At 41.3% G+C, this 25,982-nt stretch overlaps 1 protein-coding gene across 3 annotated transcripts in view; it reads left to right on the top strand.

Moving 5' to 3' along the window:
- Positions 1-25,982, top strand: part of LRRC8D (leucine rich repeat containing 8 VRAC subunit D) — a 108,765-nt gene that overhangs the window by 43,558 nt on the left and 39,225 nt on the right. For 2 of the 3 annotated variants that reach the window (XM_060773893.2, XM_067467776.1), the window contains one exon: positions 4,060-4,255. The gene's annotated coding sequence lies outside the window, so the exon portion shown is untranslated. Of the gene's footprint in view, positions 1-4,059; positions 4,256-7,363; positions 7,681-25,982 lie in introns of those variants that run through there. The other variant, XM_060773894.2, reaches the window with a different exon arrangement.

The following is a 25,982-nucleotide window of genomic DNA, read 5'->3' as shown; positions in this document are numbered from 1 at the left end:
TTACTGGATAACTGTCTCGTTTTAAAAACCCTAATCCAAAGCCATTTTCCTTGCCTGAAAGAACTTAAAAAGCCTAAAAGGCCCTCATCCCTTAGGATGCAAGAAAAAAAATAGAAGTGTGTCTTGATATTTCGGAAATCTAGTTCCATTATCAGAGCCCCAGTGGTGCAGTGGGTTAAACCACTGAGCTACTGAATTTCTGACCAAAAGACCGGTGGTTCGAATCTGGGGAGCAAGGTGAGCTCCTGCTGTTAGCCCCAGCTTCTGCCAGGCTAGGAGTTCGAAAACATGCAAATGTGAGTAGGTCAATAGGTACTGCTCTGGCGGGAAGGTAACGGTGCTCCATGCAGTCATGCCGGCCACATGGCCTCAGAGGTGTCTACCTACAACACCGGCTCTTAGAAATGCAGTCCACATGACATAGGAGGAGTCTACCGACAACGCCGGCTCTTTGGCTTTGAAATTGAGATGAGCACCATCCCCCAGAGTGAGACTTGACTAGACTTTACCTTTTAGTTCCATTATCAATAGAAACAAAACATTTCTTATCATGAACACTTGATGCTTTCTTTAAAAGTGTACCATAGCATGAAAAAAGAGGAAAACAATCTTCTTCTTCTTCTTCTTCTTCTTCTTCTTCTACCTCCTCCTCCTCTTCTGTTCTGTCATACATCTGAGGTTTTGGCATGGTAATCTAACCACTGGATTTTATTCAAGTAAAGCAGTCAATCACTGGCAGATGGTTTCTTCCCTGTCAGTTCCCCAATTGGTTAGAACTATTTGATGCATAATATCCTCCATTCTGGTTTGAGGGATCACAAACTCCATCATTGCTTGATACTGGATATATGTAATATTGCTGAGATAGCTGAAGATAGCAAGGAGGAGGTGGGTAATTCTAAAGTAATAATCATGGTGTACATGCAGAAAACACGTTTCATGTGTAGTTAAATGTATCTTGCAAAGCATATAATGGCACTTTCTTTTTGGTATTCATTATGGAAGGGTAGGATTTCATTATGATAGTTCTCTAACTAACTGTCATGTAAAAATATGATTTATATCTAATTCATATCTAGACCACATCTGGAATACTGTGTCCAATTCTGAGCTCCACAATTGGATGGAGATGTTGATAAGCTGGAATGTGTCCAGAGGAGGGCTACTAAAATGATCAAGGGTCTGGAGAACAAGCCCTATGAGGAGTGGCTTAAAGAGCTGGGCATGTTTAGCCTGAAGAAGAGAAGGCTGAGAGGAGACCTGATAGCCAAGTATAAATATGTGAGAGGAAGTCATAGGGAGGAGGGAGTCAGCATGTTTTCTGCTGCCCTGAAGACTAGGACGCAATGGAACAATGGCTTCAAACCACAGGAAATGAGATTCCATCTGAACATTAGGAAGAACTTCCTGACTGTGAGAGCTGTTCAGCAGTGGAACTCTCTGCTCCGGAGTGTGGTGGAGATTCCTTCTTTGGAGGCTTTTAAACAGAGGCTGGATGGCCATCTGTCAGGGGTGCTTTGAGTGCGATTTTCCTGCTTCTTGGCAAGGGGTTGGACTGGATGGCCCATAAGGTCTCTTCCAACTCTATGATTGTATGAAATGCAGTGACTTGGGGAATGAGAAGAATTGATACACTACAGATGGGAATTGCATGGCATCCAACTCTCAGACAGGATAGACAATGGTGAAGTTTGCTGTGAATTGTAGTTGAATATCTAAAGCAGAGATTCCCAAACTCCAGGTGTTTTGGCCTCTAACTCCCAGAAACCTCATCTGCCTTGCTCAATGATCAGGGATTAAAAATCTAAATGAGATTAGGAGCAATTAAAACATACAAGCATTGCAATTACAACTATAAAATCATTTTATAGTTGTAATTGCAATGTTTGTACAGGTACATAACTTGTCAATCCAGTTACAGATAGGTTTGAAGTGGTTTCTCTGTGCAGATAACACAGGGCATTTTTCTTACAATCAAACAGCATCATCTTTACATTCTGTGAGCATCTAATGGAGTCTGTACAGTTTGAGAGTCTAATGGCGTCTGTCCTCTAAAATGGAGTCTCAGTCTGAATAGTCCCAGATCTGGTCACATGGTTTGCAGTCCCTCCCACAACCTCAAACAACATAGAGTTAAGGAAGCTGCATATAAAAATATACATATATATAATGCAGTAAGCAATCTGAATTATATACTTAACTAGTACAAGAGCCTTGTAGAAGGTTGCCATTTCCAACTATTATACTAACTGCTTAGCACTGATGTGTATTCAGGGCTTTCTTTCGCACACCTTTGTTGGAGTTTGTTTTCTGTCTGCTGCAGTTTGAAGCTAGCTTCCGAGTGCATTTAATAGTTGCAGAGGCGTTGCCCAGGGGACGCCCAGATGTTACTTTCCTGTGGGGGGGGGGGGTTCTCTCATGTCCCCACATGGGAAGCTGGAGCTGACAGACGGGAGCTCACTCCGTCTCATGGATTCAAACCTTCATGTCAGCATTTGAGCCGGCACAAGGGTTTAACCCATGACACTACTGTAAAAAGTCTGTTGAGAAGAGGCTAATGGTTTTTTGCTTGTAAGCGAAGACTTCTTGGGCTGTACTATTTACACTATCCCATGCCTAGCCCTTTTATATTTGGCCATGTTCATTTTGTAATCTTGGCCATTGGTTTGTTGAACCTCTACTAATGAAGCTACAATGAAATCGGTTTTTAATGTTTTCATTTTTTTAGTGTGTTTTAACAGGATTTTGGTATTTTATGATGCTTTTATGATGCTTTTAGTTGTTATTTTGTTTGTTAAGTTAAATTACGTTGTGTTATATTGTCGAATGTGTTTATTTTGATGTAATTGTCTGTATGGTTTTCTTTTAGGCAATTGAATGTTTGCCTTATGTGTTGGAAACCGCCTTGAATCCCTTTGGGGAGATAGGGTGATATACAAATACAGTTTTATTATTATTGTTATGAATCAATTTGTTGAATGCCCAGCTCACACTTTGTGATAGAGGGATGCAAGTTTAAGAAGAGGCAGGAGAAGTAGCCTTCAAAATGTGGAATCGATGGATGGTCGAGGGAGATGGAAAAGCAAGGAGTGGCAAATTTATTTATTTATATTTATTTACAGTATTTATATTCCATCCTTCTCACACCGCAGGGGTCTCAGGGTGGATTATAATGCACATATACATGGCAAACATTCAATGTCATAGACATACAACATATATGGACAGACACAGAGGCAATTAAACATTCCAGCTTTCTGGCTTCATGGGGGTATGCTCAATTCCAGCCACAGGGGGAGCTGCTGCTTCACCATCCACTTGTGACACCGAGTCCTTCATGGAGTACTTCCTCATTCTTACACATGCTGCTGGAAGGTTTTATGGTGTGGTAAATTAGTTAAATTAGCCTAGCATAAAGCGGTACCTAAATTTCCTACTTGACAGATGCAACTGTCTTTTGGGCTGCACAGCAAGCTAGACTATTAATGGTCAGGAGCTCACTCCGACCTGGGCTGGCTTCGAACGTATGACCTCTTGGTCAGTAGTTATTTAATGCAGTTGAGTACTAACTAGCTGCACTACAGCCCGGTTTGCATTTTTAAAGCAAGGCTTGTGCATCCAAAAGGTTGTCCAATGGAGACAAGGAGGCACATAAAATAGAACCCTAAGCCGATATTCTGCTTGGAAGTTGAACTATGGAGCATTCGTTACAAAGATATGATACTGTCAGTGTCCACAAAAGCCAGGGCTAAAAATGTCCTCTTCCCAGTTCATCTCAAAGGTGCTCCTGGATTTCTTTATGCAAGAATATGGGATGTGCAAAGGTATTTGCAAATTCTGGTTGGTCCGCATACAGCGGGGAAGCTTCCACCCTGTGAAACTTTGGAATTCAGTAAAGGGACACCCAGGAGCAATTTCTTTCAAAGTGAGGGATTTGTGGGGAGGGAAGCCAGGTTGACTGATGAAACCTTGCAAGAAGAAATGAACTATACAGGTCTAGAATGCAGATGGAGAGAAAAAGCAAACTATGCAATCTGAATTTCTCTTTGTCTTTTACAGGAAGCACTCCCGGGGCTGCAGACTTGGCCAAAATGACTGAGTGACTTTTTTCCCCTTTTGGATTTTGCTCCTCCCCCGTTTTGGCCTGCTTCCCTCTCCTTCCCCTCTCCGACCCCTTGGAGTGTACAGCCACTGGGAAGAGGGAAAGGCAAGAAAAAGAAGAGAAGGAGGAGGAAGAAGAGCTCAGCTCGATCAGGTATGGAAAGCAGGAGGCGAGAGGACTGGGGGTGCATCTCTACTGGAGCATGAATGCAGTTTGGCAACACTTGGAGTGCCATGGCCCCATGCTATGGGATCCCCAGCTCTGTTTGGCAGACTATGTAAAAGAACTACTACTAGATATGATCCTGTACTTGAAGCCTCAGAAGACAAAAAAAAATGCTACTCATCCATCTCTTCTTTTTTGTTGACTTCCATATCTTAAAATAACACTATCCATCTTAAGTCTTGAAAATGTTTACTAGGAAGTAAACTGCACCATAAAGGGCCAAAGTTTGCACATGCCTGATATAGATAAAGTATTTTTGCGTGGTCACAGGCCCTGCACCCATTACTTGAGAATCCATTCCCTTGAATTGTGGGTATGTCTATACTGTGGAATGAATTCAGCTTGACACCAGTTTCATTGCCATGGCTTGATGCTCTTGAATCATAGGAGTTGTAGTTTTGTAATGACTGGCGCCTCACCAGACAACAATTCCCAGGATTCCATAGCATTGATGCATGTTAGTTAAAGTGGTGTCAAACTGCATTAATTGCACAGTACAGATGCACCTGGAATGGCAGCCCCCCTTGCACATGACGGGGCTGATGGGGCTTCATGTCTGTTGTATTTTTCCTCCCTTCAAACCTCCCCTCCCCTTGTGAGAGAGAATCAATAGGGGGATGGAGATATATTGAGAGAAATGCAAAAGAGGGGAGAGGGATTGCGTTGGGAAGAGAGAAGGGGGAAACTGAGGCCTCATCCAAACTGCCACGCGTTTCACAATGCAATGAACTGCATTATATGGCAGTGTGGATGGGGCCTGAGATTGAGAAAGAGAAAGTGATTGCAATAGAGAGAAAGACTGAGATAGAAAGAAAGAGAAATTAAAATGGAGAGATTGGTAAATAGAGCGAATGAGATAGAAAGAGAGAAATTGAGATAGATACTGAGATTGAGATATATATAGAGAGAGGGCGGGGAGAGAAAGGTTGAGATAGAAAGAACGAGGGAGCTATAAAAAGAAAAGGAAAATAAAAAAGTATAGCAAGAGAAGGAGATATTGAGATAAAGAAAGACAGAAAAAGGAGAAAGATTGTTATAGAAAGAGAGGTTGTGAGAGAAAGAGAAGAAAGATTGAGAGATTATGATAGAAAGGAGAAAGAAAGGTTGAAATAGAGATTGGTTTAGAAAGAGAGAGAACTTGAGACAGAAAGATTGAGATAGATAGAAAGAGAAATAGAAAGATATAGCTAGAAAGAGAAAGATAGAAAGAGAAAGATAGAAAGGGAGAAAGAGTTATATAGAAAGAGAGACATTGAGGGAGAAAGAATGATTCAGAAAGAGATTGAGATAGAAAGAGGAGAAAGGGGTTGAGAGAAAGACTGAGATAGATTGAAATAGAAAGAGAGAGAGAAATTGAGATAGATGGAGATAGAAAAAGAGAAAAAGGATAGGGATATAGAAAGAGAGAGGGGCTGAGAAAGAAAGAAAAAAGATAGAACTTAAGACAGATTGAGATAAAAGGAGGAGAAGGAGATAAAAAGCGATAGAGAGGTTGAGAGAGGACCCTTCCACACAGCTATATAAAACCCACATTGAATTGGATTATATGGCAGTGTGGACTCAGATAATCCAGTTCAAAGCAGATATTGTGGCATTATCTGCCTTGATATTTTGGGTTATATGGCTGTGTGGAAGGGCCCAGAGAAAGAAGAAAGATTGAGAAAGAGAGATTGAGATAAAAAGAGGAGAAAGAAAGGTTGAGTCCGAAAGACTGAGATAGAGAGATTGAGATCCCATCTACACTGCCATCTAATTCCGTTCAAAGCAGATAATCTGGATTTTATATGGCAGTGTAGATGGGGCCAGAGATAGAAAGAGAGAGAGAGAAATAAAAAGAGGAAGATAAAAAGGGATAGAAAAGGGAAAGAAAGACAGAAAGAAAGAAAGAGGAAGATTAAGAGAGAAAGAGAAGAAAGAGAGACTGAGAGATGAAGAGAGATGGAGGAAAAGGAGAATAGAAAGATTGAGAGAGTAGTTGAGAGAGAAAAAGAAAGCTAGACAGAGATGGAGATAGACAGAGAGAAAGGGAAAGGAGAAAGAAAAAGTGACAGAAAGTTAGAGGGGGTTGAGAGAGAAAGAAAGAAAAATGAGAAAAAAGATTGATAGAGGGACTGAGAGTGAGCAAGGTTGAGAAAGAGAAGATTGATAGGGGGTTGAGAGAGCAAGAGAAGTAAGAGAGAGAAAGGAAGATTGATACAGAGGGAGAGGGTTGAGCGAGAAAGAGAAGAAAGAGAGAGAGAGAAGGAAGATTGATATAGAAAGAGAAAAGGTTGAGAGAGAAAGAGTGATACAGAGAGGGGTTTGAGAGAGAAAGAGAAGAGAAGGAAAGAGAGAAGGAAGATTGATACAGAAAGAGAAAAGGTTGAGAGAGAAAGGAAGATTGATACAGAGGGAGAGGGTTGAGCAAGAAAGAGAAGAAAGAGAGAGAGAGAAGGAAGGTTGATATAGAAAGAGAAAAGGTTGAGAAAGAAAGAAGAAAGTGATACAGAGAGGGGGTTGAGAGAGAAAGAGAAGAGAGGGAAAGAGAGAAGAAAGATTGATACAGAAAGAAAAGGTTGAGAGAGGAAGAGAAAAGATTGATACAGAGAGGCGGTTGAGAGAGAAAGAGAGAGAGAGAGAGAGAAGGAAGATTGATATAGAACGAGAAAAGGTTGAGAGAGAGAGAGAGAGATAAGGAAGATTGATACAGAAAGAGGAAAGGTTGCAAGAGAAAGAGAAGAAAGATTGATACAAGAGGGGTTTGAGAGAGAAAGAGAAGACTGATACAGAAAGAGAAAAGGTTGAGAGAGAAAGAGAAGGAAGAGTGATACAGAGAGAAGGGGTTGAGAGAGAGAGAAGAGAGGGGGAGAGAAGGAAGATTGATACAGAAAGAGGAAAGGGGGGGGGGGTGAGAGAGAAAGAGAGATGGAGAGAGAAAGGAGGGAAGGCAGGAAGGGGGGCGGGCGGGTTGGAGGGCCCTGTGCTGCGCTGCGCTGCTGGGCGGCGATGCTCCTCCTGGGAGCGAGCGAGCGAGCGAGCGAGTGAGCTCCTGCTTCCCGGCGACCGGCTTATTCCAGCCTGAGCGCGTCGCCGGCCGGCCGCCCCCGCCGCTGCTGCTGCTGTTCCCGGCTCTTTGTTCGCCTTGTGCCGCCGCCATCTCCGTCTCCCTCTCCCCGAGCGAGGGACCCTCCTGCGACCCAGGCCGCCCGGCAGACCATGGTGGCGCCGCCCGGGAAGCGCCGAGAAAGCCCCCCGCAGAGGCAGCAGGAGGGCGGCAAAGCGGCCGGGAAGCGGCGGAGGAGGAGGCGGCGGAGGGAGAGGAGCCCGGCTCGGCGCCCTTAGACCTCCCAGACCTCCCTCCCTATATCGAAGCAGTAAGTCTGCGGGAGGCAACAGCGGGGCGGGGGCTTGGTCGGGCTGCTTCATCCAGAGGAGAGAGATGCCTCCTTCCCAGGGCAAAGTTCTCTCCAAAGGAGGTCGGGAGGGCTGCCTATATAGCCGACCTCCCATGCCTCTGGGGCCATATTGCAAAGCAGGCAGATAGATCTATTCTTGAGCAGGGTTTTCATTGGTTTCAAGAGGCCTTCCCCTTTGACTTTAAGAGGCCCACTCTCAGGAAGATAGTGCCTTCTTCCCTGCAAGGAGAGATACCCAGGCAGCCCTCTGTCCTCCTCTCCATTTCTTTACTGCTTTCCTTCCCAACCTGCTTTAACTTGGCAGAAAGAAGGCTGCTGTTGCAAAAAGGCAGAAGGAAAAGCAAGCCTGGTCTCATAGGTTGGGATCTAGGAATTGAGCACTCTTCCTTCCCAGATCTGTTTACTGGTTCTTTGAACAGTTGGTGCTTTGATCAGTACTTTTGCAAGGAGGGGAATGCAACGTTGAGAAGTATGAGTGAGTGCCTTTGGGAACAACTACCTTGAGAAGGTGTCATGTCTGGATGTTTTCTGCTGTCATTTCTGGAAAGACCCCTTAGTCAGCAATATTATTGTGAGGAAAGAGGCTTGGTTATATAATAAACATAAAAAATGGCCTAAACCACAAATAAAACTGCAAACATGTTTACCTTGGGTTGTCGAAGGCTTTCATGGCCAGAATCACTAGTTTTCTGTGAGTTTTCCAGGCTGTATGGCCATGTTCTAGAAGCACTCTCTCCTGACATTATGCCCACATCTATGGCAGGCATCTTCAAAGGTTGTGAGGTCTGTTGGCAACTAGACAATTGGGGTTTATATATCTATGGAAAGTCTAGGGTGGGAGACTTGAGGCAAGTGTGAATGTTGTCATCAGCCACCTTGATTAGCATGCAGTAGCCTTACAGTTTCAAAGTCTGGCTGACAGAGAAGTCAGCCATAGCAGCGCGCCTGATGAAGCAACCTGGACACGTCATATTATTTGAGAACACAGAAATGCTTTTACCACTTTAACAACTACCATGTCAGACTACACAGAGAAGCCATTGAAATCCAGAAGCATGTGGACAATTGCAACAGAAAGGAGAAGAAACCATGAAAATGAACAAAATCTGGCTACCAGCATTTTAAAAAATCTAAAATCTGGACAGTAAATAAAGAACAGCACCCAAAAACAGAGGAATTCCAAACAGGAAACAGTCAGAGCCAGCTAATACTTCCCAACAAAGGATTCTCCTAGGCAGGAAGCAGCCAGGCTTTGAAGCTGCAGGGCCATTCAATGCTAATCAAGGTGGCCCAATGCAACATTCACACTTACTTCAAACAGACAAGAGCTCTTTTTCCCTCCCTGGACATTCTACAGATATGCCTAGTTTCCAACAGACCTCACAAACTCTGAGGATGCCTGCCATAGATGTGCGTGAAACATCAGGAGAGAATGCTTCTGAAACATGGCCATACTGCCCGAAAACTCACAGCAACCCATTGTTTCAACACTGAATATAATAATTCGCTCTGGTTTTGCTGTCTGGGTAACTTTCCCTACAATAACTTTTTTTCTTGATTTAATCTCATTTTTAAAATCACTTTTCATGTGGGATAGTTTATCCTGTTCAGACTCTTACTTCCAGAGTTTGGTTTGCAATATATAGCAGGCAATCTTCGACCCTCCAGATTTTTTGGACTTCAACTCCCACAATTCCTAACAGGTGGTAGGCCTTTTTTTTCCAACTCCAAATTTGGCAGCTGCCTTTTTAACAATATTTCTGCAGCCCCTCCCACAACAAAGAGATTAGGTAAAATTGCAAACCAATACACACAATATAGTAAGCAATTATGTATATAACAAATAACTAGTGGAAGCTTGACAAGGTTGCTATTTCCAACACAGAGACCTGGAGCAAACCCTTCTCTAGACAATTGTAGGTCCTTTTGTGGAAACTTTTTCCATTTGTATCTCCTTTCAACCCAATACATTTTTTTTCATGATCCCAGGTATATATATAAGTACATAAAATTGGTATAAATTTGGGACCTATTTCTCAGTGAAATACTAAGTTGCTTGAATGTGATCGAACTATCTTTTTAAATACAGTAACTATGAATTGCTAGGCCAGCATGTCCAAGCATGGGTTCTTTCTGCCATGTTCAGAAATTATCGGAAAGAATTATGAGGAACTTAGAGAAAACTCCTCAAAGGCAAACAAAGCTACTAAGCCTGTCTGACAAAACACCCTCCAAAAGGGGAAGGCTTCAAGACTTCCCTGTCCAACTCTTTGCAGCTTCTTCACACATTTTTTTTCTAGTACTCAGAAAGTGTTAAATTGCTTCCGGCTTTCAGGATGCGTTAAGAACATGTAATGAGTACCTCAAATATAATAAATTCCTCTTGTGTTTGGCTGAGGCTATGATAGTACAGTGCAATTCCCATATGTGCCAGGGGACCAGATGATAACAAACCATATTGGAATGAATACATTCTCCCCGAAGTTACCATGGAGTTGCCCTGGAGGACCTAGAAAATTACTGGAGAGGTATCTTCCACTGGTAACCTCCAGTGGCAACATACAGTGGAATTGCTTCAAAACTCCTAGAGACATAACTGACTAATCCATTGCTCTAGTGTTGTTGAACGCTTTCATGGCCAGAATCACTGTGTTGCTGTGAGTTTTCTGGGCTGTATGGCCATGTTCCAGAAGCATTCTCTCCTGATGTTTCTCCTGTCTTTTTGCCCACATCTATGGCAGGCATCCTCAGAGGTTGTGAGGTCTCTTGAAAACTAGGCAAGTGAGGGTTATATATCTGTGGACTGTCGAGGGAGGGGGGAGGCTCTTGTCTGTTTTAGGCAAGTGTGAATGTTGCAATTGGCCAACTTGGTTAGCATTGAATGAAGAGCAACACTAAAAAGGGGGGAATTCCAGACAGGAAACAATCAAGGCCAGCTAATACTTCCCAACAAAGATTTCCTCCAGGCAGGAAGCAGCCAGGTTTTGAAGCTGCAGGGCCATTCAGTCTAAACAAGGTGGACAAGAGTTCTTTTTTTCTATCACTTTCCATGTAAAAGAACTTCTTTCTATGTCCCTTTTCTCTTATTTTTTAAATTAATTTTTCAATAAAAAATTATTAGGAAAGGTAAAGGTTGTCCCCTGACATTAAGTCCAGTCATGTCCAACTCTGGGATGTGGTGCTTATCTCCATTTCTAAGCCGAAGAGCCGGCGTTGTCCATAGACACCTCCAAGGTCATGTGACTGCATGGAGCACTGTTAGCTTCCCGCCAGAGCGGTACCTATTGATCTACTCACATTTGCATGTTTTTGAATGCTAGGTTGGCAGAAGCTAGGGCTGACAACGGAAGCTCACGACACTCCCCGGAATCGAACTTGCAACCTTTTGGTCAATAAGCTCAGCAGCTCAGTGCTTTAACTCACTGTGCCATGGGGGGCTCCTTATTAGGAAAAAACCCCATTAAAAACAGACAAGAGTTCTTGATCCTACGCGGGACATTCCACAGATATATAAACCCCACTTGCCTAGTTTCCAACAGACCTCACAACTTATGAGGATGCCTGCCATAGATGTGGGCAAAACGACAGGAGAACATGGCCATACAGTCCGGAAAACTCACAGCAACCCTGTGTTCTGGCAGCTTTGCTTGTGAAGGAGGGGAGCTCTTAGTCTTAGCTGTAGATAATCCCTAAATACTCCTTTCCAAACATAGTATTTCAGCATTAGAAAACAATCTTCCCTCTACTTACTCACTTGGAGATAGCTAATGTACTTGCCCATTGGTTGTGGGGAAAGGTAAAGGTTGTCCCTTGACAGTGTATGTTCCTATTGAAAGTATTTTTCATGCAGCTATCTAGTGCTAGTATAGGTCTATGCCTCAATCCTTATGGGATAGATCTGAATTTCATACCGGAAATTAACTTGAAGCCCTGTTTTAAGTGGTGTTAGCTGTCCCAACCCTTTGGGGGAAAAACCTGTTTAGGAATCCCTCCCCCCGAATAAATTGGGTGATTTGGGGATTCCAGATTAGCCACCTCCATTATTACACTCTTTATGCCTTTGTCTGGCGTTTTAACAAGATCCTTTGAGGCTAAGGAGATCTAAGATCATCTTAAATGAAACCTAAGTTGCCAAGGGTAAGGTTTTGGGGGTTCCCATCTCTGTAATCCTACATCTAGAAGGCGGCAGGACAAAAATGGCAAACCATCCTTCCCCCCCCCCCCCCCTCTCCTGAAAGTTAAGTAAAGAAGGAATGGATTCAAGACACAGAAAAGGAGAAAACCCCAGAGTCTTTTTCTATCTTAGGTGTTTTTATTTTATTTCCTCCAGACTTTCAAGGTTAGAGAAATGCTGCCTTTTGTTCGCAGAGCCGACAGTGAACTACTGTTTCATTGGAACCTCTTGAGATCAATTACGCAGCATTTGTTTATCTTCAGTTCTTCAGCTATTGTGTGTTTTGTACGATAAGCTCCGTCCCATAAGAAATGCTTTGAGATTATAGATAACAAGACAAGATTCTGGAAGGCAACTAGTAATTTGTGACTTTTACTGTTGGCTGGAAGTTTTCCTCATAGAAAACAAATTAGCAAGTTGCATCTAAAATTGTTAAATCTGTTGTTGTGTTTTTGTAAAGGCTTCACAAGGTATTGAAGGAGCACACTCACTCCAAATTTAAGTCCCTTTTACACTGCCATATAAAATCCAGATTATCTGCTTTGAACTGAAATATATGGCAGTGTGAAATCATATAATCCAATTCAAAGCAGATAATGTGGATTATCTGCTTTGATAATCTGGAATATATGACGGTGTAGAAGGGGCTTTACTGTCCCTTATACATTAAGTTGGTGGCGCAATGGGTTAAACCCTTGTGCCGGCAGGACTGCTGACCGACAAGTCAGCAGTTCAAATCCAGGGAGAGTGGGTTGAGCTCCCTCTGTCAGCTCCAGCTCCCCATGCGGCGACATGAGAGAAGCCTCCCACAAGGATGGTAAAACATCAGGGCATCACCTGGACAACATCCTTGCAGACGGCCAATTCTCTCACACCAGAAGTGACTTGCAGTTTTTCAAGTTCCTCCTGACATGAAAAAAAAAAAGTTGGTGGCGATCATTGTAACATTACAAGGAGCACTTTGGTGAAATATGGCCCCTTCTATACAGCCCTATATCCCAGAAAATCCCACATTATCTGCTTTGAAATGGGTTATCTGAGTCCACACTCAGATAATGCAGGATTTTCTGCCTTGATATTCTGGGATATAGGGTTGTGTGGAAGGGCCCTGTGAAGCTTGTGTTAAATCTTGGTATGATGCCTGGGTAAGTAACTTGTGGAACAAGTAAATCCCATATACTCACTTAGGCCCCTTCCACACTGCCATATAATACAGATTATAAAAGCACATAATCCACATCGTTTGCTTTGAACTGGATTATAGGAGTCTGCAATGACAGATAATTCAGTTCAAAGCAGATAAACTTGATTTTATATGGCAGTGTAGAAGGGGGCTACACAATTGGGTGGAAACATAAAATGCATTGCACACTTGTTGGCATATATTTCTTCACTCACTTAAGTCTCTCTGAATAAAGTTAGTGCTTGGGATACATTGTGGTTTCTGCATTGGGATTCCAAACAGGTGGAAGTTGCACGGGCACATCTCAAAAGGAGAAATGAGTTGTAGTATAAACAAAACAAAGCAGCTGTGGTTTCATGCCTATTTTGATCTGAAAGGGGGAAGTCATGTCAGTGTAGCAATTTCAGTGATGAGTGAGTGGCAGAGCTCTAAAGCTGATCCTTGCAGTGAAGGCAGAGTCCAAAATATAATACAGTATTTAGTTTCTATTCCCTAAGCAATTATTGTGGGCGAGAGAGGTAGAAATTGTACGGTATATACAGCCATTAGTGGATCTGTTTTATGAAGCCTCTGGAGACCAAATGCATTTTTAAGATTAGTAATACAATAACCCAATATACTTCGTTCCAATTTCAAAGAGGTTTTTTTTGTTAAGATGCACGACAGGTATTTTTCTGTTTATATGCAGTAAAGGGAGTATGTATTCATATGGAGACAGAGAGAAAAAGAGAGAGGAGTGAATTGTTGTCAAAAAGCCTGTTGCATTTCAGTGTCTGTGACTTCCTGCTTTTGAATGAAGGTTTCTTGTGTGTGTGTGTGTGTGTGTGTGTGTGTGTGTGTGTAAAAGAAAGAGATCATAGACAAACAAGTCAGAAACTTTTTGTTTGTACTATTTCAAGAGTGTTTAGACCAGTAGTTCTCAACCTTCCCATTGCTGCGACCCCTTAATATAGTTCCTCGTGTTGTGGTGACCCCCAACTATAACATTATTTGGTTGCTACTTCATAACTGTAATTTCGCCACTGTTATGAATCATAATGTAAATCTCTGATATGCAAGATGTATTTTCATTCGCTGGACCAAATTTGGGACAAATATTCGATAGGCTCAAATTTGAATACTGGTGGGGTTAGGAGGGATTGATTTTGTCATTTGGGAGTTGTAGTTGCTGGGATTTATAGTTCCCTACAATCAAAGAGCGTTCTGAACTCCACCAACAATGGAATTGAACCAAACTTGGCACACAAAACTCCCAAGATCAACAGAAAATACTGGGTTTGGTGGGCATTTACCTTGAGTTTTGGAGTTGTAGTTCACCTACATCCAGAGAGCACTGTGGACTCAAACAATGATGAATCTGGACCAAACTTGACATGATTACTCAATATGCCCAAATGTGAACACTGGTGGAGTTTGGGGGAAAATAGACCTTGACATTTGGGAGTTGTAGTTGCTGGGATTTATAATTCACCTACAAGCAAAGCGTATTCTGAACCCCACCAACAATAGAATTGGGCCAAACTTCCCACACAGAACCCCCATGACCAACATAAAATACTGTGTTTCTGATGGTCTTTGGCGGCCCCTCTGACACCCCAGGAGTCCCGACCCCCAGGTTGAGAAACAATGGTTTAGATGTATTCTGTCTTGTTGCTGAGCTAACCTTAGCTCTCTAGCTTTTTCAGTGGTATTTTTTAGAACGTTAATGTCCAAATCTCAAGTTATTTTCATTGCAAATCCTGCGTAATTTTAAACACTACTCTGCCTGCGTATGCCATAGACACACAATGGATTTAGATGTCCCACAAGTAAACATTTTATAATACACTCATGAGACGAAGATTATACTTTTGTGATGCTTCCTTTCAAATGCCGTTTTCGGATCCCAGACCCCAGTATATTTTTCCTGCCTTGTCCCGATGAGTAATTGGAATAACCAATACAGAGCTAGTTGGGTTTTTTTTCCCCACTGCTCAGTTTTCATTTCCCTCCCATGTGTTACATGAGAAGTCATTTCATAACATATGAAGGGAACCAAGGAGAAAAGCACATCCTTGGGTCAGTTATGCAAGTTTTAATCAATGCTAAACAGAGGCATCATAACTCTTTTAATGCCAGTCTGCTGTCCTGGATGTGGCATTGTTTACGTAACAATCTGTCCTAGTTTTCCGAATTGATTGCCTATTTTATTGAGGCACCTAAGCTATATATGAGGGTGAGGGCAGGCCGTGTCAGATAATGTAGCTTGAAAAAGTTATGGCCATAGTTCTTTGTGTGTTTTTGAAAAAACAAGTACAAAGGAGTAGAGGTGAGAATGAGTTCAACCCCAAGGTCTCTCTTTGAGTCTGGGCAGTAAATCTCAAAAGCCTTGTTCATGGCTGTATTTTCTACTGACCCCAACCCAAGAAGCAACCTTGGCAGCTTTGTTTGTTTCAAACGATTTATTGCTGAGACATGCTTCCATTTGCTTAAGCTGCAATGTAGCAAACCGTTTCTGATTATGTCTCTTCTCCGAAGACTGCCATCCTAAGCGTAGGGAGTAATGGTTGGCATTACTGGACCTTTCTTTCTCCCTTCCATACTACATCTTGCTTTTTTGCCTGGCTCTTCCTCTGGCCAGCCGTTGGGGGTGGTGAGCCACATTGCTTGTTCACTCATTGAGAGTGACAGTGAGAAGATTGACTCTCTGAAGGAGGAGGCCTGATTGAGATGTCTTCGTCGAGCCCCTTCCTATCTGCTTCTGGAAGGAAAGGTGAAATCACTTTCCGTGTGGTTCTCTTTAGCCTGTTGGACTTGGTGAAGATCTCAAATATCCACTATTATAATCATGGAGATAAAATTCTTCTAAAGTTCTGCATTCCATATTAACTTTTTAAATTTGTTAGTTATTATGAAATGTAGATAACATTCCCCCCCCCCAAAAAAAATCAAAATTATAATAGAATCATTAAAATCAGGGTACTCAATAACAGTAAAAGCATTCAAATAAAATATTTAAATTACAATAATCAGAAGCAGCCGGCAAACAGGAAAACCTTAGGATATCAAAAGACATGCATGTCAAATTGCAGGTGTCAAATTAATCTGGAGAAAATTAGGATATCCCAGTTTTCTCTAGATTAATCTGGGTTTACCTAAGGTGTCATTTAGACACCTCAGGTCAACCTGTTACCTATCACAGGGTTTAGGGCAGAGTAGAAGGGCCCTAAGAAAAGCTAGGGCATACTTCCTAGCCTCACAGAATTAATAGATTAGAATATTGCATTTGTATTGGACCTCTCATTCATATACAGCAGTGGTTCCCAACCTGTGGTCCGTGGAACACCAGTGGTCCGTAAGAACTAAAATATGGTCCACAGCTTCACCATTACTACACCGTTGCAATGAGAGCGACTGGTCTCGTGAAACCCTCTTATAGTGCCAAGACATATTAAATATGATTTTTTGTGGGCGAGCAGTGGTGACTATTGGATTGTGTGTATTTTGTATCAGAAACTAGAGCAGTTTTCTGAATCAGCACCCCAAATAACGCAAGCGAATCTAAAGTTTACCAGAAACTTATTTGTAACCCTTTTGGTAGTAATGTTGGAGACTGGTCCCTGGTCATGTGGTCCCTGGTCAAAAAAACATTGGGAACCACTGATGTACAGCTTTGCACAATCCGTTCTCAGTATCCTTGATGTATAAGGAAACCTAGAGGAAGCATAAGCCATAGGCTGAGATCTTGGATCAGATATATCACACAGGCAGAGCAATGATATATCTTCTGTCAAACTCTCTTTATAAACCCTATCATTTCTTTACTGTAGTTTCTGCAACATAGTCATTTACTGGTTATTGGTGAACCACAAGAGTAATTGTTCACTAGATAGTTTCCTATAGCTAGACACACATCAGTCTCATAGATTCTCTTTAAGATACTTTGAAGGCCTGGAAGATGCTTATTTCTATGTGTCTATCTATAGAAAAACAGCTGGACATCTCTCTGTCACTCCCTCAGGTCTCTAGTAGCCTGAAAATGGCCATGCTGAAAGGTGCAGCAGAAAAACGTGGGTTTCTGTTGGGTATTGCTGTTGGTCATTGCATGGTTGGTTGGTAAAGACCCCACAACCAGAAAAGTGAGTTAGAATTGTATATGTTGATTTTACACTATCATAACTCACTAACAGGATGCCAGTCAATGTATGTAAACAAAGTCTGTATGAGTTCGAGGCAGTGAACTCGATAGACTGTCACACCAAATCTCATATTTAAGATCAGACCTTCCTGGAGACTTCCATCCTGTATTCCAAATGTTTCAAAACCGTGATTGCCAGGCAATCCCTTTTCAAAGATGATATTTTCAGATCTAACATAAGCCCTTCAGCCACTGTTTTCCTTCCCCTGGCCCTACTTTGGAGAGAAATATGATAGGAAGTTTACTGTAGTTGCAGAAGTAATCTCCACCTCAAAATTGATTCTAGAGGCACAAAATGACAGATGCCAACACAATATGAACAAAGTAATTTAATCTAATTAATCGTTGGCTATTCAAGTATATTAAAATATAGATAATATCCGATCTGAATAGTCTAGAACACTATTATCTCAATTTTGATCCTTTTTGTTATTTGATCCATCTGAACTGGGAAAGAACAGATCAGCTACTCATTGCAATCAAACAAAAGGCTGACCTTGTCACATTAATAATGTAGTAAAACCATCTTACTTGTTTATTGGCTTTTATGTAGATGAGTTTCAGCCAGCAATGGGCAAAGAAAAAGGAGAGCTGACCCCAGCTCATAACTATTCACCCTATTTGTTCAGCCACAATGGGACTCCGGAGATAATAAATTTTGAGCACTTTCCCCCTGCCTTAAAGTTTATGATCGTCTTAAAATCTCCTACATGTTTTTCAGAGACAGAGCTGTTCCTTTACTTTTGAGAGTCTGTCCGGGCCGGCCCAAAACATGGGATCTGTTTTGGTTTTACCAGAAGCGTACAAATAACGCCTCTGGTAATAGAGAATTAATGCAAAGTCAGCTGTGGTTTCCATGGCTTATTCCATATTAATTAAACACCTCATTAGATCCGAATCTTTATTCAAGATCCAGATCTAATGATGTGCTAGGTCTGTGGGGACTGGCTACTGGGACATGTCATGTGTTTCCTGGGGGTCAGTCTCCACAGCCATTCCACCCCAGCCCCCAATTTACCCCCTAAAACTTACTGGAAAAGGTCTCTGGTAGCCATGAAGCCTCTCCTTGCATCCTTGTGGTGTGAGAAAATGATGCTTGGGGAAATGGGAGTGGCACGGATGGATTTTCCTCATCACCCTTCCAAAGGGTAATTTTCTTGTGCCACGAGCACACAAAGAGAGACTTCATGGTTTCCGAGGACCTTTTTCAGTAAGTTTTAGGGGGTAAATCGGGGGCTTTGGGGTGACTTAATGTTATCCCGATTTCAATCAAGCTGGCATGTCTTATTATTCCACTTAGATGTCTTATTTATATATGGTTGATGTTATTTTTTATCTCTTATGTATATTATTGATGTTAGGATGTGGTTTAATGATCTTGTAAACCGCCTTGGATCCATTGGAGAAAGGCGGGGTAGAAATGTCCAAAATAATAATAATAATAAAAGCATGTAGCCACCCCGGGAGGGAAATCCCGGAGTTGTGGGAAGGTGTGGAAACTAGAACCCATTCCAAAGTGGGTTACTTTTTGGCACGGGTTTTAGGTATGCGTGGAAGCTCCCTCAGGCTCCTTCTACACTGGCATATAATCCAGATTAACAAAGCAGTGTAGAAGGAGCTTGAAAGTCTGCAACATCTTGGAGACTGTCTCTTTAGGCCTGATTTACAAGATTGCCTTTAAAGAGCCAATCTCTGCTTCTGCCAGCTATACAAAACTGCTTATATTGACATTTTGCAAAATCTGTATGCATCGATTTGCAGATTGTCTGTCACCTTCATGCATCTCCTCTCAAATCACCTCTTGTGATATCCAGCATTTTCATTTTCTGTTTCCATCTGATGGTTAAGATAGAAAGCCATTCTATTTACTTACCATTTATTACCCTGGGCATTGATAGTGATTAGTTCAATTTAGAGGCATCTAATGCTTCTAAATAATACAGGCACAACTTCCCCTGTTCATTAAAAATTCTCTGGGTCTTTGCCAGTGGTAATATTTAGCATGTTCCTATGTGGAGCGTGACTGCTACTGCTCAATCAGATATTCCATTACAGCACAAACCTGATTGGAATATTTTTCCCCCACTTCCAAAAGCTTATTCTATAAGGTTAAGAAGTTTTTTTCATTCTGGCTGCTGTCCAATTATGGATCACCTTTTCAGGGGAGGCCATGGTGTTCTCCTTCACTGTTGGGTTTTATTTGATGGCAGGCCTTTTTGTTTAGACAGGCCTTTAAGCAATTGTCTGCCTAATACAGGCAAAGATTTTAAATGTATGAAATGGACTTTTAAATGTCACTTATTGTTATTTTTGAGAATTTTCAAAAAGTTTTAATTTATGTTTCAAATATATTTCAATATTTATAATGATTGGTAATGACTATAGGAACGGAACAACGGAAAATGATATTGGATTGTGGTTTGGACGATGAGACGACGCTGAATGGTTTTTGTAGTAATGATGTTTTTGTTTTTGTATAATGCTAGATTGTGAATTGTTTTTATACTGTGTCTTGAATTTTGTTGTACACCGCTGTGAGTCGCCCCCAGGCTGAGAACAGTGGTATATAAGTAAAGTAAAGCAAATAAATAAATAAATAAATTTATATTTAATTTATCTTTCAATTTATATTCCAGTAAACATGATTTAGTGTAGTTTTGCTAGTGAATGGTTTTTTAGTTATGTGAAGACTGGAATGGGAGGAAGCAGGATATAAATGATATAAATAGATACATATATCGACTACTGCTGAAGTATTTTTGAATAGATAAATAGATATGACAGATTAGTCATTTCATGCCAAGTGGTCTAAACCTTCCCACTATCATGTCTCCAATTTTGTTCATATTTTAATTGTAGTGCCAGTCAGGTGTTAAACTAAGTTTCCCAAAATTTGAGGTCTCTAGTTGCAATAGTTGCTGATCTAGACCCCTTTACCTGAAGGGTAGTCAGTCTGTGTACACACAACATGTAACAAAATGCCATTTTGACATCTAATAAAATTGAAACTAAATGTATAAAAATGGCTAGCAAATTGAAATCCTGTACAGTTTTTTTCTGATTAAAATGAAATTAATTTTAACATTGCCGATACAGAATCTAGTCAAACAAGTTGACTCAAAGTGTGCATCAAAATGTTATAGATGCTGGAGAGTTGCAAATCTGACAGTATTATGCCCAGCACAAGCATAATGCTTGGTCAAAATTTCAAGTCCGTATCTTCGTTTGCTTGGAAACCATTGCAGTCTGAATATTAGTAAAAAATGTGCATATCTCATGAAAACCTTTCATTTATATTTTTAAAAATCTATTATTTGGAAGATAACATACATTTTCAATACTTTTTTGTCATTTCTTGTTATGTTCATACAACACACCTACACAATGTAGCCAACACACTGTTGTGTTGTGACACACAGTTTAGAAAGCTCTGATTTATTGTAAGTCATGAGCTTTGGCTTTCTCATATCACTAGTAGTTTTTCCAAGTAGATGTACAACAGAGTCTGGTGGCTTGAATGTTGGTGGGATGCTCCCTCTGATCTAGGTCTTTCCCTGAAAAGTAAAAAGGCTCTCAAGTTTGTTTGACTTAATCTTCAGAATAGGTTCATCATTCCGGATAGCTGCATTAGAGTTCAGAGTAAAAACCAGAGGAATCATCACCATCAGCTCTTGGTGCTACGTGATGACCTCTAGAAGGACTATAGCATGCTTTCAAAGCTAGGATCTGAATGATTAATCCAAACAATCAATGTCAATAGTATAAGGACAACTGTTAGTAGAAGATGTCAGTGTTAGAGGCTGTACAACATCAAGCATTTCAGACTGAAATACTACAAAGTAATGTGTTGAAAGTTTTGAAATTTAAGTCAATAACTCATGTTGAAATAGGTAACCCTATTTTGAGGTCTCTTGCTTGGATGGGGACATTATAACCAGACATTCACCCTCGATTGATGTTCTCCTGTGAAAGGAACACCTCTTTAGGAGTTTGTTGACTACTTGTTTTCTGCTGCCCTGGAGACTAGGACGCGGAACAATGGCTTCAAATAACAGGAAAGGAGATCCCACCTGAACATTAGGAAGAACTTCCTAACTGTCAAAGTTGTTCAGCAGTGGAACCCTCTGCCCTGGAGTGTGGTGGAGGCTCCTTCTTTGGAGGCTTTTAAATAGAGGCTGGATGGTCATCTGTCGGAGGTGCTTTTAATGCAGTTTTCCTGCGTCTTGGCAGGGGGTTGAACTGGATGGCCTATGAGGTCTCTTCCAACTCTATAATTCTAATATTCTTCATGGTATAGTCCAGAGAAAGCAATCTTAGTTAAAATGTGCAAGAGCTAACATAAAAATATGGTACTCAGTCCTCAGCTGAGCAGGTTCATTGTATCTCTTGAGAATAATAATAATAATAATAATAATAATAATAATAATAATAACGCTTTATTTATGTCTTGCCCCCTCTCCCCAAGGGACTTGGGCGGCTTACAACAAGGAAGAGCAATAACATAGTAATCGTACAACAAATCCAGAAAATTAAATCAGTGTAGCAAATCAAGGGAACAAACCATCATGCATAAAGAAAAGCAAATCACAATGAACGTGTTAAGAACCAGAGTTGATAATTTTAAACTCTATGCACCCAGTTAGGTCAGAAATTATTGATTTTGGATAAGAGTGCTTGAATACGGTTGTAAGCTGCGTGAAAATGGGAATGCAATCTTGTCATATTATGTCAGTGTTTCCATTAGCATCTGTTCCTCTGTCCACTTATTTTATGTGCAGTACTAAAAGCTTTAGAATAGAGGCTTACATCACTCCCTAGGAAAATACAGGTATTGTACATGTTGTTTTTCTAATGTTTTGCAGACAGTGACTTGCCATTTTGTTATATAAGAGACCAGCTGCTTACCTTTCTGTGCATACCTGTAGGCGCTTGAACAGTATAACATAAGCGAAGTGGGAGAGCTGTCCTGTCATATGTTCAAAAGGCATTCAGCCCTTGTGACTTTTAATGCCCTGGAGATGGAAGTTGATGCAAATTCAGAATTATTCATTCTTACCTGACAGTATCTCTCCAGGATTTCAAACAAATTTATTTTCTAGCTACCTGCAAATCTCTGGTATTTGCTAGTGATCTCCCATTCAAGTATTAACCAGATCCAGCACTTATTTCCCCAAAATCAAATGAGTTTGGGTGTAGGGTGGAGCCATGTCAGTCAAAGCGGTATCCAAGTGGTACAATTGTGCAATGCAAACATAGATTAGGCTTGAGGCTTACTATTTCTCTCCACCACCTCCACTTCAGGCAGAATACAGAGAAGGCTCCAGGTGATCTCACCCCAGGACACTTTTTAACTAAAGGGAAGCAAGTGCAAGGAAGAACCTAAATTGAATCCCTTCTAGCCTCACTGTAGGATTTTTGTAGGCCAAGTCATGTTTGTACAAGCCCAGATTACCATGGAGTTAAGTAACGCAGATAATCTGCTTTAGTGATTATTAAAAAGATACATATCTACATACACAGACAAATATATACAGGCAGTCCCCAGGTTACGAACAAGATAGGATTGGTAGGTTTGTGTTGATGGAATCCACAAGCATGTGGACAATTTCAACAGAAAAGAAGGAACCATGAAAATGAACGAAATACGGCTACCAGAATTTTAAAAAAAAATCCTGCTTTTTGAGTGTTGCTCTTTAATTACTGTCCTGAATAAATAAAGACCATCACTCAAAAAGCAGGGGAATTCCAGACAAGAATCAATCAGGACCACCTAACACCTCCTAACGAAGGATCCCCAGGCAGCAACTAGCCACCTATTTGAAGCTGCAAAGCCATTCAATGCTAATCTAGCTGGCCAATTGCAACATTCACATTTGCCTCAAGCAGACAAGAGTTCTTTCTCCTGCTCTGGACATTCCACAGATACATAAACTTCACTTGCCTAGTTTCCAACAGACCCGTCAACCTCTGAGGATGCCTGCCATAGATGTGGGCGAAACCTCAGGAGAGAATGCTTCTGGAACAAAGCCATACAGCCCAGAAAACTCACAGCAACCCTTTTGGTAGGTTTGTTCTTCAGTTGAGTTCTTATGTAAGTTGGAACAGGTACATATTTTAAGTATAACTTGAGCAAAAAATACTATTTGTTTTTATTTTTGGATAGCATAGGGTAGGGTGAACATCCCCGTTACCTTTGTTTTGCAGTCTGTGTCCCTGTTCAGAGGATTTCTCCTCCCTCTCTGTCCCTGTGCAGTCGGATTTCAGACATTTTGGTCTGCCGTGGAAACAAAGATTAGTGATAAAGTTTCAGTGGAGACACCTTTTCCCCATGATAACTCTTACATGAGCGAATGGAAAGGGGCAGATTTCTTCTCACTTCCTGTTTTTGCCCCCCGTTTGTAACTATGAGTTGTGTATAAATTGTATGTTTGTAAACCGGGGACTGCTTGTAGATATAAACATAAACAGGCACAGATGAATACACATACACACGCATACATCCATTAGGGTTGCCAGAGAGAAAACGGGGGACATCTCCTGTAACTTTAGCGGTTGCATGAAAGAATTTCAGTAAGTGTTACTTGTCACACAATCAGATAACTCACACCTCTGAAACGTTAGGAGATAATGCTTCTAGAACATGGCTACGCAGCCCGAAAAGTCTACAACAACCCAATTAGATAACTAGTTATACCTTCTGAAATTCCCTTTTCTATTCAGCCATTAAACGTATAAGAGCCTTCTCCTGTTTTCACTCTGGCAACCCTAATATACGTACGTGTAGACACGCTGTCTACTCTCAGATCAGAAGGGTTCTCGGAGTGCGCATGAAATCAAGATAGTCCTTTTTTCTCAGACTTGTGGTCTAGAAAAGACACTGCACAAAAGGAGGAGGGAAGGGTGGGGAAAGAAAAGGAGAACAAGGCGGCTGAGTCACCGATTCTTAATGTTACAGAGTTCTTCTAAGGACCAGCTGTGATGGAAATGTGATGCCCGTGTTCGGAAACATGCCTCACTGGGCCTCGGGGAAGTCGTCTGATGTCCTTCCCTGAACTTGTAATGCAGCTGGAAGTTTCTGGTCTTACGGGATGAGGGCTAACTAGAATCCTCCAGCTACTTATCCCTAGCACTTGGATAAAGCTCGGGGACCCGAATTATATCACAGGTCCCAAAGCAGACAGTCCTTAAATAGGGTGGAGGGAGGGGAGAGCAAAGCAGATGTGAGCAGACATGGCAAAGATGACACAGTTTATCTTACTGTCTGCTGAAATCAGGGACATACATTGGCTCAGAACCTTATTTCCTCTCCTGTAAAAATCCTGCGTGCAGATGCCCTTGATGGAGAGCAATCTTACTGGAATTCAGAGGAGGGAAAACCCCCACTCTTTAATATACGAGAATTGTCTGGTATGGATTTAAGCAGAATTAATTCGCCAGTAGAGGCTTGCATTCCTAAAATTAGTTAAACCTCATGGTTGGGCAAGTTTTATGGATTAATTCCAAGAGGATCAAAAGGTCAGTTGTGTTATCTTGTTCCACTATGAGCCATGGGAGGTTCTTTTTTGCAGTTTTGAAATGTCTCTTAAAACCATATTCTAGACTTTGATGTGTAGATTCCATTTTATTTATGAAAACCTGACAACAGCTTTAATCATGCTAAATACCCTATGTCTGGTGATACACTTATGCTTGTTTTTAAAATGTTATCAAGTTTTAAAATATATATATGTATCTGTCACATGTGCTCTGACAGTTCTCAGTTTAATTCTGTAACACATAAGGAATCTTTGACTTTCCAAATGAGGAAGACTACAGCTCCTGTAATCTCTGTTGGGCATGTTCCTGCTCCGTGTTCCTCTCCCATGCTTAAAAATAAAAGTGCTTTACAAGCAGCTTCTGTATGTAAACCGTTCAAATACAACTTTTATGTTCACAAATGTGTGGCGCACATTTTCCTAGTTGTCATCCCAGTTATAATAAATTGCAGGATCACTATATTTTCTAAGTTCTATCATTCTCACAACACTGCAGTTAAGCATGTAACAATAAAATACAGTTCCTTATCCAAAGGATTGGGGAGAAAATAAGGCAGCAATAGTAATGCTGAAAGGTCGCTCATTTTACAGTGAATGTTATTTTTGTTGAGAACCAGCAGTGTATAGCACCGTGGTTCCCAACCTTTTTTTGACCAGGGACCACTTTCCAACATTAGTACCAAAAGGGTTACGAATAAATTTCTGATCAACTTTGGATTCAGTTTGATTATTTGAGGTGCTGATTTAGAAAAATGTATTCGATAAACCACATCAGCTTTAGTTTCTGATACAGAACATATACCATACAGTAATTGCCATTTGCTTGCCCACAGAAAACCATATTTAATAATCTAAAGTTGATGTGGTAATAGTGATCTTTCGTGGGTAGTCAACCTCTCCCCCATTGCCTCAGCACTATCAGAGGGTTTTGTAAGACCAGTCGCCCTCGTTGCTGCGTGGTTTCAAGGCAACGGTATAGTAATGGTGAGGCCATGGACCATATTTTCGTTCTTGGAGACCACTGGTGGTCCATGGACGACAGGTTGGGAACCACTGTTATAGAGATTTGAGTGCTGAATTATTTTTCTGGAGATGTGGGTTTGAAACCCCACTCAGCCATTGGTTTGGCCTTGGGAAAGTCACACTCTCTCAGCCTCAGAGAAAGGATAAGGCAAAACCCCTCTGAACATA

Source organism: Anolis sagrei, chromosome 4 (assembly GCF_037176765.1).
Source record: "Anolis sagrei isolate rAnoSag1 chromosome 4, rAnoSag1.mat, whole genome shotgun sequence".
Taxonomy (NCBI): Eukaryota; Metazoa; Chordata; class Lepidosauria; order Squamata; family Dactyloidae; genus Anolis; species Anolis sagrei.
Note: the sequence above shows the minus strand (reverse complement) of the source record. Positions and strands in the feature narration are given on the sequence as shown.